Source organism: Taudactylus pleione, unplaced genomic scaffold (genome assembly GCF_031769625.1).
Source record: "Taudactylus pleione unplaced genomic scaffold, aTauple2 ptg000069l, whole genome shotgun sequence".
NCBI lineage: Eukaryota > Metazoa > Chordata > Amphibia > Anura > Myobatrachidae > Taudactylus > Taudactylus pleione.
The window spans coordinates 3,595,560-3,609,455 of NW_028284471.1; the positions used below are offsets into that span (position 1 = coordinate 3,595,560).

Here is a 13,896-nt window from a genome sequence, read left to right on the forward strand (position 1 = left end):
TTGTTTTCAGCATTACTTGTCACCGCTCATGCTGGAAAGCTAGTCTATATATCATGCTTTTAGCGAAGCCTTTCCATCTTATGTTATTTGTCGCTCAGCTGAAAATGATACTTGACTTCCCCAGACCCGAGGTGGGTGGATGAGGGTCCCCAGGAAGCCACACACTGCATCTGTAGTTATCATTATAGTATTACTATGAGAGGGAGGAGGAAAGCATTGTGCACTGAACGCTATAGATAAATGCAATGTTGTGCTGTGTTCCTGCATGTATGTTAAATCACTGTGGTAACACATACAAATGTTAAACTGATGCTGGACCATTCTGTTGAATGACAGATGAGTGTAGAGAAAGAATGAGATGGAGCGATATATATGGATAAAACCGAAAAAAACAGAATAAATAGGTAATACTATAAGAATAGCCTTGCGTCTGCATCTAGTCAATAGACATTTACATGCACACATATAGAGTCATAGATTAACTGAGAGCATCTACAGTCTGTGAACATATAAACCCTTAAACCTGATTCTCTTCTGAATTATAATAACATATTTAATTAAAAACAAGTGCTCTATCTCTATATATTCCACTATTTAGAGTGTCGGCTCTTTTGCCACTGACTATGTAGTGTTATGTTGCTTGAACATTTAAATATTGTTCTTTTCCCTAGAAAGGTGAGATTGGCAGATGAATTTGAAGATTACCACCAGCAGAGCCCCTCCCTATGCACCTCCCCTCACATAAGTAGTTGTGAAGTGTCTCATCGCTCATATCAGAGGCAGGAGAACCTGAACGTGATTGTGTGGACTTAACATCACTCTGTGTCCTGCCTGAACCCACAAGAACAGAGGAGCCCCAACTAATATTAGACTGCTTCATCCTATAAAGAGGTAACCAGAAGGAAATTGCACCACTGAATCCTTACCAAAGAGAACAGTAAGACTTTATATCACACAGAATATACAACATGCACACTGCACATATAGACAGTTACAGATAGAAACACGCCAAATGTACAACATTATAATACACAGCACCACAACAAAAACACATGTCAAAATCTGTAACCACACAGTACCTTATAGTTGTATCCCTCAACCTGCAATCATATAGTGTGTGGCAACCCAACATCCCACAATTTCTAGCAACACTATACCCCAATATATAAGTCCACCGTGCCATCTGCACACAAAAAGCTTACCAAGCCCTGTAATTACAGCACATACACACAAAGCTCCCAAAACAATAACACACTCACTGCATTTACAGCATGATATAAACAAATCTTCTAACTTGTATAAGGAGCAGACCCTTCCATATATATACACTAAGAGACCACAGCACACTCAAAACATAATAAAAATAATTGTTTTCCAAAATCTGCAATAAGATATTACCCTAAAAAGAGAGTACACAACACAACTGTCCGGGAGTGGGATCTGCCAGCTTAACACTGTCCTTATTTAAGGATTAGTTGCTGGCACATACTACTGTTTAGTTCTTGTAATCACACATCACATTATATATAACATAGTACAGAGGGTAAGTGGTCACAAAGTAATGTAATGTGGTTATGTTTTCTGCAACTTGTCTCATTGAAATGTTGGTGTCAGATACTAGATGGGGATTGTAGTCATTTAAATGATATGGTTAAAGTACAGCGATGTATGGTAGGGTACACTGTTATTGTAGGAAGTGTATGGATCAACAAACATCATTTTGTACCTTTTAGAACCTACTTGTTCCTCTTATTAGAACTTGAAGTGCCTCTAATTTGTATACTAATAACTTACATACTTTTCATTTGACAACCTTTGTAGATATCTGCAATACATAGTTCTGATCTCCTGATCCATGAACAGGTGCACACTGATATATTCTGCAAAACATCAGACCAGGGAAAGTCCCAGATCTGCCTTCACTCTACCCTGTAAGCTCTGCACATATGTAGGAAATATTATTCCCGCAGATGTTTTATTTACACATAACTGTTCCCACTCATTCCTCCTTACTGGCTCCACTTGCTATGTATTAAGTAACTGCGATCTCTTTTGTACAGTCTAGGCACAGCAGACTTATATGGGCTGTAAAACAGCACCAGTAGTTTAGATATCCCCTGTCATTGTCACTGGCCCCATCATTTCTCATCCACAATAGTTGCGATAAAACCACATCCTCAGCATTTTCATCAACATCACATCTGCAAAACAGAAAAAAACCTGAACCCATCAGTGAGTAAGAGATATACAGACTGTCAATCTGGTGCTGTTTTTTAGTCCAACTGTAAAACGAGGAGCCCATTAATGTACTCCTCACCCCACCCCTGGGTCAGCTGTAATGACGTGAGTGACACTGTGTCTGAGAGGACAGGGAGATGTGAGTTATTAACTTCATTTAAAGCAATTTTTCACCCCATTACAATTCCCAGGAGGGAAATATTTAATGACCTGAATCTTCATTCAGTCACATAATAAATGAATAATGAGGTATGAGGGAAAAAAGGACAGAAATATGAAAATTGAGTTAATGTCAGACAAACGGGGGGTGCGATACACAGACACGCAAAATTGAATTTGATATACCCCATGAAGACTACAGCTTCTTTTACAGCTCTGTCATAGTAGTGCACTGTATTATATAGAAATATCCAGGAAAACCATCTTCTAAAAAGATTAGCTCCAGTGTCTGATTAGATTTTAAGCTCTGTGGGCCAGGATATCATACCTGAAAATTGACTGCACATCTTAATGTGCAATCTAAGCACTGATTGATAATATAATAATTGTTACACTAGGAACTACAACCACCATCACAATTACAAAAACACTGGGAGGTGTAGTCTGCCGCAACCTACCTCTACATCAGAAACTGCTGTAGTATCACAGCATTAGCCTGATCCCCAACCTGAACAGCTTTTATTGGAGAACAAAGTCTTGCAGCCAGAGGAGAGTGTCCAGGGTCACATCACTGTAATAAATCTGACCTTCTGCACAGGACTCTTCTGTTTTCCAATTCATTGATTTCCATAAAAATGCAGTAAAGACAAATAGAATACAACAGTGTATAAGTCATATACAATTTATTTACCAGTGAGAAGAATATACATTTACATAGCCTTTGCAGTTTATAAATCATGGATACATATAATAGTATTATATACTCTAACAATGCACCAGCAATTTAAAATGATAATTTGTTACAGAACGGTAGATATTCAGGTTATTTATAAACAATTGACTATTATATTATTACGTCAGATATGCCACATATGAATTATAAGAGAAAGAATACAATATTATAGACAGAACACATGTTCTAACTAGATCTAGATCACAGAAGGATGGGTGTATTGTTACAGACTGATCAGATGATCTAGATAACAATTACAGGACGATGAATAGATGGTTACAGATAGCACAGAGAATAGACGCATGCACTGTTACGGATGAGGATAGACAATTGTTGTAGGCAGGTCAGATGTTCTATATGTAATAGCATAATTAGATATTGTTATAAGCCTGTCAGTTGTTCTAAATATGTATTAAAGGACGATAACTACAGATGAGGGGGTTGATTCAGAGGCGCACGCAAGTTGGATGCATATGTGGCCGTATTGCATGCTCTGAACTAAATGCAGATCTCCGCTTACATTCAGAGCTGTATGCATCTATGTGGTCACACTGCTCCTATTCATCTGCTTCTGAAAGTAGCCATCATCACTGTCAACACACATTTGTAGCAGTCCTATCCTTGGTGCATGAGATCAGCCTGAAATCAGACAGAACGCTGCGTACGTTCATCTCTGCATCAGGGGTGTATCTAGGGATCCAAGCGCCCCTGGCAATGTAATGGACTGGCGCCCCCCCCATGCAGTGCCCCCAATAGTAACCCTCCAGTAGCAATCCCCCTATGCTGCATTGCCCCCATTAGTAGCCCCCCTATACAGTGCCCTCAGTAGTAGTCCCCCCTATACAGTGCCACCAGTAGCGGGCACCCCCCCCATAAAGTGCCCCAGTCGCGGCTAACCCCTATTTCAGTGCCCCCAGTAGCAGAGCCAGATTAACAATGGGGCGGATGGAGCTACAGCTCCAGGCCTCCACATAAAAATAGGCCCATTGTCATGACAACATGATGTTGACTGGCCATCTGCTCTCCACACGGTCAGCCATAAATCATAAGTAGTAAAATTGTATTTCTATTTACCTCACAAAATGAAGGATTTTTTTTCCTTTACATATTTAGGGAGACACTGGCGCTGAGAGTATAGGGGATACATGCCCACATGGCACTGGACACACCCACAAAGCACTGGTCACGCCTCCTCTGCTTCTCATAATAGGCCCTTGGTCATTTTCAGCTCCAGGCCCATGTGGCCATCAATCCTGCCCTGCCCAGTAGTGGCCACCCCCCTAAATTGTCCCCAGTAGTGGCCACCCATATACAGAGTCCCCAGTAGCAGGCACCCCCCCCATAAAGTGCCCCCAGTAGCTGCCACCCCTTATTTTAGTGCCCCCAGGAGTGGCCACCCCTATAGAGTGCCCCCAGTAGTGGCTTTCCCTATAGAGTGCCCCCAGTAGTGGCCACCCCTATACAGAGCCCCCTGTAGTGGGCATCCCCCCATAAATTGCCCCCAGTAGCGGCCACCCCCTATTACAGTGCCCCCCCCTACACACACACACACACAAAGAAAAAAAAAAAAAACTTACCTGATCCTCGCTCCTGACGCTGTCCGCTCAGTCCCGCCCGCTCTTCTCCTGCATGGGAGAGACCTCATACGTCATGACGTCTCTCCCATCACATGCTACAGAGGGAGCCGGAAGACGGAGCTCATTAGTGAGCTCCAGCCGGCTCCCTCCGCGGACGACGCAGCAGCTAATGAGAGTCAGGCAGACTCTCATTAGCTGGCTGCTATTACAAACACACAGCCGCCGCTGGCAGCTGCGTGTTTGTAAACTGTGTAGGGCAGACCGCTATCACTGCGGTCTGCCCTACACTTGTGGGGCCGAGGGACTTGTCCACCCCTTGGCTACTGGTGGTAACTTTGGTCGGCGCCCCTGACGAGTGCCATCCTGGCCAATGGCTAGATACGCCCCTGCTCTGCATAGCTCACAATTCTGCTTGTACACTCATGACAGGTGTGGTATAAAAGATTGACTGTATAAAGGTCCACAGCCAATGCATAAACACCAAATGGCCCGGCATGCAATAGGTTGAAAGGGATAAAAGGTCAACAGTGTAAAAGGTTGACAGATTCAAATGGTCGACACATTTTTTTTTTTTTATAACCCTAATCCTCACCCTAACCCTCCCCCTAGTAGCTAACCCTAACCTTCCCCCTGGTGCCTAACCCTAACCCTCCCCCTAGTGCCTAAACTTAACCTTCCCCCTTGTGCCTAACCCTAACCGACCCCTCCAGCAGTCTAACTCTAACCTAAACATGTTGAAAAAGCATAAAAAAATGTGTAGACAATTTCTGTGTCGACCATTTGAACCTGTCACCTGTCGACCTTTTAACCCACTGTAATCTGCAGCCACTCAGCCACAAGTAGAAATGTGGCTGTGATGCGTATGACTGAATCCCTGGTAATTGTTCAAAGATCCATTAGCAATATAGACTTGCATGCATCACTGCATCAGCCCCTCTATGTTCTAGACATGGCTTAAAGATGAATGTATACAGACAAGCAGGGGTGCCGAGCAGGGGGGCAGTGGGTACTAATAACTGAGCACGGGCTTGTTGGAGGGGCCCGGGTCTGCCGCCGTCCCCCCTCCCTCTTACCTGTCAGCAGCCTGTGTCTCTCCAGCCCAGCACACGCTACATACAGTACAAGATATTTGCTAGAGGAGAGAGAACACAGTACTGCAATCAGGTTAGCTGCAAATTAAAAGGCGATATTACAGATGTGTTCACATAACAGAAATGTTCTATATATGTCTACAGCATCTTGTTACAGACAGGGAAGGTGTGCTAGATATATATGAAAAATGACAGTTGGAAGTTGACTGGTTGGTACTTTAGCTCTCTCCACTTTAACTCTCTCCAAAGTTTGATACACCTCCTTGAATACTACTAATACATTGGGGTAGATTTAATAAAGCTTCTAAAAATTAAAAGTAGTGGTGTTGCCCATAGCAACTGATCAGATTTTCTCTATCATTTTCTAGGATGCAATAGAGAAATTATAGACATAATCTGATTGGTTGCTATGGGCAACACCACTACTTTTTATATTTAGAAGCTTTACTAACATTTATTTATCTAATTCGTGAGCATGGGCGTATCTATAATGAGTGCAAGGTGTGCGCACCATTTAAAATATACTTACCTCTCCATCGACCCTGGCTGCAGAACTACAGAAATCACCGGGAAAATGGCCACCGCGCCCATTTACCGGTGATTTGCGCATGTGCAGTAGAGATGTCCTGGGAACACAGCACGGGCACTATGTTCCCGAAGACCTGCGCAGTAGACTCTGGAACAATGCCAGAGTCTACTGCACCACCGGAGAGGAGGGGGTCCGATCGGAGCCTCCTCCTCTCTTAAAACGCCTCTCTTCGTGAGAATGGGTACATTCACCAAAATATAGACACTAGTGTAATAAGGACTGCGGGAAGTGCAGTTTTAACTCTTTAATAGTAGACCTGTACTGTTTTTCGTGACCAAAACTTAAATTTTTGTTGCATTTGTTTGACATATATCTCGTTGGATCATACTTACCAAGCTTTCTTCTCTCCTCTCTGGAAGAAGCAGGTGGAAACTGTTTGGGGCAAGGTGAATTGCATCATTGTGGCTCCGTCCACAATAGTGCACCGCTGCAAATCATGACATCACAGATATGGAGTAGTGCCATGATTACGCATTTCACTGATAATTGCATCATCACACCCTACGTGCACCATATCAGGCTCAAGTTGCCCGACAACAATGCCCTTAAGTTATGTGATCAAAGAAAATTCTTCTAAGTGTCGAAACATATGCTTCCCTTATTATGAAAACTTTGTTTCATTTAACTTTAGTTCTTCTAAGCTCCTAAAAATGTTGCATAATAAATTTTGAAAGCCATTAGTAGATCATTTCTAAAATAATGATGATGATGATGATGATAATAATAATAACTTGCATTTTAAGTTTTAGTGATTCCATAAAAATACTTGGTTCCAAGGCATTTAATTGATAATTTCCAGTTGCGTTTTCTGTTTTGACCATTATTTACTAACTTTGGGGAAGGCTTGTAGCATCCTATATCAATCAGTTAATAAGATTTGATCAATCTAATCTTGTGCAAGGTTGACAGCTCAGTTCTGTGCCTTATACCGCATGTTGCAGCTCTAGCAAAATTGTATTATATACTACTGCTACTGTGATCATGATTTGAGCTGCTGCCCGGGACGGTGCATGTATGTGGAGGAGTGTACACACATCTGGAACCCCCCTCCTGCATTTGCCTATGCTATTTGTAAATCACAGTAAGTTAATATACTATATTTATGTTTACAAGAAATATACTTTTTTTACATTATATCATTTTATTTTTGCTTTCAACCAATAAAGTTCAACTCATGTGCAGATAATTCACAGCATCTCATCACTGAGACAAGTGTTGGCACTATGGTTCCATGTGCACCTAGGTGGACTCTGTCATGTTCCCACTGATATCGTGTCTCCACTACTTTAGCAGTAGAAAATAAAGTGATAAAACATCCAAGCTTACAATAGTAACATAGATTTCTGCATTGTATGATCCCCAATGACACCGTTGACAATGATTCACTCTTCAGCATTGAATGTATCCATGGAGATTTATTATAATACATATTTCTAAAACAAATCACACGGATTCCACGAGATATTGGCATGACAACCTGACCTTCTTCTCCAAGTCTGTTTTCCCTACAACTCACATCAAAAAGTTCTGGATATCTACTGTGAAATGGTGCACATTACAAGCAATACCTGAATGACAGTAATAAGGATTTCCCTACTGTTCCTCTCACACAGCAGAAGTAGTATTGTGAGTAGCCTGTGTCACACAGGAAGTGCTGAAGGGAAACAGAGCCCCCCCCCACCCCAGAACTGGTCAGAAGGAGGCAACAAGTGACCACTGTAGACAGCACCAGCTGCCAAGACACCATGATCCCCTTGCTTACAATGACAGCCGTATTATTATATTATAATAGACGGGATGCGCTTATAATCCCGACCGCAGGGATTCCGGCGCACAGAATGCCGACACCGGAATCCCGACACCTGTCAGAATCCCGGCGCGGCATCCCAACCCCCAGAATCCAAAAGGTAAGTAGCAGTGTTAGAGAGAGGGTTAAGGGAGGGTTAGCGTTAGGGGTTAGGGTTAGCCACTAGGGGGAGTGTTAGGTTTAGGGTACGGGGAGGGGGAGGTTAGGTTCAAGCACCAGGGAGGGAAGGTTAGGGAGAGGGTTAGGATACCTACCGCCAGGTGTCGGTATCCTAACCCTGTCAGGATGCCTGCATTGGGACTCTAACCGCCGGGATCCCGAGCACTGGCATCCCGTACCCATCCCCCGTATACATCAAATGAGGACTCGCTGTGTATGTCTGTTACACTGGGAATGGTGGTTTTAGATTGGGAGACATTTTAGCACATCACAGTGAGGTACTTTCATGCATGCAATGTCCTTTTATGTAATGGCCACACCTCTTTGGCAGTCTGTAGAGTACAAGCTGTGCAATGTACATATCTCTGTCATATAGTGTGTGTTAGCATTATATAGTGGCTGTACAGTGTGCCTCCCCTGGCGTCCTATGTGTCTCACTGAACACGTATAGTGGATGCTGTTCCAGGAGGTGGCCTGGGATGACCTGCTCCCAGCTGTGTGAATGTGAAGGGGGAGTTGGATTTAAGAGGCTGGTAGGACAGGACACACTGTCCTCACCATATGCCTCCCTTTGGTCTATAGACAGACAGCATAACCATTCCTATTTTTCAATAATCCAGATGTGAAAAGATGAATAATGGTGTTTGTTGCAGTGATAGCAGAAATTGAATTCACTTGTAAATCTGTAAACAAGAAATAAAGGAATGGAGTTTCAATACACTAATGCAATACAAACATGACAAGACAACATAACCGAACTGTGAGCTGATCTACTGATGGCAGATCTAGGTCAAAGTACTTACCATGGATGCTGTGCTCAGGGTTGAAATTTATATGCATCTGTTTGCTGGGACCATGTGAGAAACTAAGATGGATACCCTCACAATCCTCTACACAGAGTGCATTAGGAACTAACTAAGGAAGCCTGTAAAGTCCAAGCTGCTATCAGACTGACCACTTGTTTGAGCTTACACATAACAAATGCATAGAACAAACATTATGCCAAAGCTATGACGCTCCCTGTCTGGTATCAACTGGTACCACAATTAAATCTTAAAGGGTAACAACAGGTTCAGTTCAGATACTGGTCTAAGAAACAACTTAGTCTATTCCTGCTTGTAGACTTCTTGACCTCGACATTACAGACCTTACTTTCTTTGCTTGGGAATGTTTTAGTGACCAGACCTAAGTTAGGTTTGTCAACTTGCCACTTGGCTGAAAGGTAGAGATATACTGTCTGTTCCACTTGTCCCAAAAGGTGTCTGCAAGACTTTGTACTTGTCTCCATTGCCATTTGAATAAGTCTTTGGTGTTAAACTCTTCAGAAGGAGCATGGATAGTACTTTTTTTTGAGTAAGAAGAGTAGCAGGAGTAAGCAGAAGTGGATCTTCTTGGTTATTAGAAACCAAATTTAAGGGTGTGAAATTGACAATAGCTGAGATTTTGGTATAGAATGTAGACACTTTTGGATAGATTTTGATCTGAGTCTGCAGGGGGTTATGTAATAGGGTGCGATCTGCTGCCTCTGCGGGTTCTCCTGCCAGTCTTCCCGTATTTTTAAAGCTGCAATCATTTTAAAGGCAAAACCAGCTTGGTTTTGGCTTTAAAATAATTTTAAAAAGTGCAGGGAGATTTAGATTTGAGATTTAGATTTGTCCTAGTTCAAATCTATATTGCAGGGTACAAATAAAGCTGTCCTACATTTTTGGGCTGCATGCAGAAGCAGCCTGCATTTGCCCTGCAAACAAAACATATGTATTTGCTCCCCTTGCATTGCAACAGATAGTCCCATAAAAGCCCAAGCCTACGTTGAGCTTGTAGAGAATCAGTTTCCAAGGGGCCTATTCATCAACACTACAATAACGTTTTTAAGGACATTTTCCTTAAATAACGTTATTTTGGTATTCATGAACAGACTTAGCACAGGAGATATCACAGATATCTCCTTACTAAGTTCCCCTGCGTTAATTTCCACACTCCCCATACATTAGTATGGGGATGTGGAAATTGTGGTATTCATCAAATTCCGAAAATTATGAATTTTCGGAATTTGATGCAGTTACTATTCGCCACTGTGAGGTGGCGAATAGCAGAATCGACTTACCTGTATCCACGTGTGCAGGTCCCCCGACGAGTCCCTCCGGCGCTCTGCTCCGTCCTCAGGCTCCGGAGGCTGGTCGGACATGTGTGCTCCCCAGCAGAGCACAAGAAAGTTTAGAAAAAGAAAAAAAAATATATATATTTTTTCTAATCTGTCATGTGGTCTGCTGGGAAACCACATGACAGACCAGCAGGACGGAGCCGGAGGCTGCTGCGCGGACAGGTAAGTCGGGGGGGGGGAAGAGGTGAGCGGAGGGGGGTGGGGGGGTACACAAACTTAACGCATCTGTAGGCAGTGCTGCGCATGCGCTGGTTTTACAGATGTAACAGCGCATGCGCAGCACTGTTTCCAGATGCGATAAGGTAGTGTAGGCAGGGAAAAGTATCTATTTCCTGAAAAGCTGTCATCGCAAAAATGACAGCTTTTCGGAATAGATACTTATGGAGAGGTGGAATGATGAATTCCACCTATAATTAGGTAGAACTCCATGCGAGTTCTAAACCTAATTATCTCCATCAAATTTTTAGGTTTAATGAATAGGCCCCCAAATCCCTAATCACTAGTATGATCTTGGGAAGGAAAAGATTCCATTACTCCTTTGTTGTTGGAAGCTACTTTTGAAGCCTGAGATTTGAACAGGCATTCCTGTGGTCTCTTGAGGTAGCTGATCACGGTCTCATCTGTTGGCAAAGATTTTAAGCAGTCATCCACGTAGAAATCTTTTCTGTGAGTTGTCTAATATCTGTACTCATACTACGAAATGTTTGTTGTTAAGTTGTCTGGTCCTGTCAGGAGAACGTTATTTAGGGAGATAGCTTTGAATTTGGCATTCGACTCAAACATGATTCTAATCTGACTTAGTTTATTTGGGTGCTATACTCCAAATATTATCAGATACCAGCATTCCTCTGTATCTCTGAGGATGAGATCTAGCTTGGCGTGACCATTCTCAAATGTTTTGCCCATGAAAGAAAAGAAGTAATCTCTCATCCCTGGTTTCTTGTGAAAGTTGCATGTAAGCTAAGAGAAACACTTACAGTAAGTACTTGTTTTCTATTGTTAAGTAAGCAATGTCTGTGAGCAGGGCCGTAGCTAGGGTAGTGTGGCTGGTGCCATCGCACAGGGCGCCACAGGTAAGGGGGCGCTGTTTGGGCCTGTCAAATTTCTGTTTATTATCATTCTTGCTTGTAGCTTCCTCTTATTTCATCCCCAGCATCTCCTGGCCTCTCCTATCTCTTCCCTGGCCCTTCCCCATGAAGCCATGGCCCTTATTTGGGTGCATTATGGCCCTTTGAAAAATGAGGGGGGCGCCAATGCTCTTTCTGGCCCAGGGCACCAAAAAGTCTAGTTACGGCTCTGTGAGTTGTACAGGGCAGAGGTGCAACCCAGCTGTTTGCCTCATCTTTGACTAGTCTGTTCTCCATTAGTCACAAGAATAGTTTGTCCTCATGCTTCTTTATTCTTTGGAAGACTGCACAGCCCTAATCATCTTGGTAGCTTCCACAGACGTGGTTGTTACTAGGGGAGTCTATGACAGGACATTGCTGCAGTTCCTTTATGAGGAAGTGATTTTGACATAGCTGGAAAAAAGAATGTCACATTTCTAAAGTACAGGTAGCATGCTGTTAATAGAAACTGGCTTGTGTACATCTCCTAAACATATGTCTCCTATTATGACCCATCCTGGTCTAGTCGTTGAGCATAAGGTGCATTGTGCGGACCATTAATTGGACTTCTGACTTTGTAGACTAACATATCTTTTCCTATGAGCAGAATTATCTAGGCTTGTTCCAGGTCTGATATCAGAGGTGCTATACGGTTGAAATGTTTATGATAGATAGATGCTTTTGGTGTAGGAATTTTAGACCTATTATCTTATCTGGGATCTGGTTGCATTCAGTGATAGTTGGTAGGGGAAGTCATGTCTATACGTCTATGGACTTAATAGCTCTTCTCCCTGTTGTCTCAAAACTCCATGCACAAGTCTTAAAGACGTCAGGAGTGCTGGAGCCTTTGAGACTAAAGATCTCACAAAAGGTTGATATGGCTAGACTTGTTACTTTGATCATCTAGGATTGCATAAAGTTTGAAAGCTTTGTCTGGCTGGCCTTTAGGGTAGACTTATGCTAAACAGATTTTGGAACAAGATCTGCTGCTTATGGCTTCTCTGGAGACTTTAGTACATTGTGAAATGATCTCTGGTGTGACTGCAGTAATGTCCCTTTTCTCTCCACTGTGCTGCCGCCATGCCCAGTGCCACAGTGACTGTGTAGTAAAGTCCATGGGGGAGGCCCAGGGTATAGAATGGGCTGTGACATTCTGTGCAGTTATCACTAACCTCATAATCCTTGGCGAAGTGAAATGTTGAAGAGCAGCACTTGAATATTCAGAGCAAATGACAGGGATTCTTACTGTAATCTTCAATCTGTCACTTGAACAATGCATTGTTCCAAAATGCTTTAAATCAAAAATAATTTTTCCAGTCCCTAAAAATAACAAGGCTTGTGATAGATTATCGTCCATTTTTACGGATGTCTTTATAATGAAGTGTCTTGAGCGACTGGTGATAGGTCATATTAAATCGAATGCAGGCTACTTTTGACCCACGCCAGCTTCCATATAGAGCAAATAGATCTACAGTAGATGCTGCTCTGACTTTATTACATCAGGTCCTGACTCACCTAGACACAAAAGATTCTAATGTAAGGGTCCTTTTTATAGACTATAGTTCAGCATTTAATATTGTTATCCCAGATACTATTGTGTCCAAATGATTACACTTTGGCATAAATAGTTTTATATGTAAATGGATTTTAGACGATTTTCGAGAGCCTCCCAGCAGTTCTGGGGGAGTAGGCAAGTATATGTTGAGGTGGTTGAGTCTTTCAGATTTTTAGGGTTATTTATTATGAATGATCTGTCATGGACACTACATATTAATATAGCGATTATTTTTCCTGAGAAAAATGCAGGCATCGGGTATGAGTAAGGTCAGTACATTTAATTGTTAAAGCTGTGTTGTGGAGAGTGTCTTGACCTATGGCATTGTCGTTTGGTATGGAAATTGCACAGCCACTGAGTGGAGATTCTTGGAAATGGTGGTCAAGACAGCAGGGCGTGTAATTGGTCTACAGTTGCCAAGTGTCCACGCAATCTATGAAAAGAGAATTTTAAGGGGGATACTGAATGATGCATTCCATCCAAGCTATGGTTATTCAGTTTATTACCTCTGAATTGATGGTATAGGTCTATATTATGTTGCACCACTCCATTAAAAAAGTTTTTTTACCAACAGTTAGCAATAGGCTAAATAGTAAATAGTGCACTGTGATGAAGGTTTTAGGTAATGTTTTTTTTCCTTGTTTTTATGATTGTGGATTGTTTTGTTGAAATGGCATATATTGTGAGTTTGTTAATGATAATAGTATTATTAATTGATATT

General features: G+C 42.3%; 1 protein-coding gene across 1 annotated transcript in view; it reads left to right on the forward strand.

The window, feature by feature from the left end:
- Positions 1-791: 791 nt before the first annotated feature.
- PDYN (prodynorphin) overlaps positions 792-13,896 on the forward strand; it is a 53,442-nt gene continuing 40,337 nt past the window's right edge. Inside the window, exon 1 of the mRNA XM_088467135.1 lies at positions 792-891. The gene's annotated coding sequence lies outside the window, so the exon portion shown is untranslated. The remainder of the gene's footprint in view (positions 892-13,896) is intronic.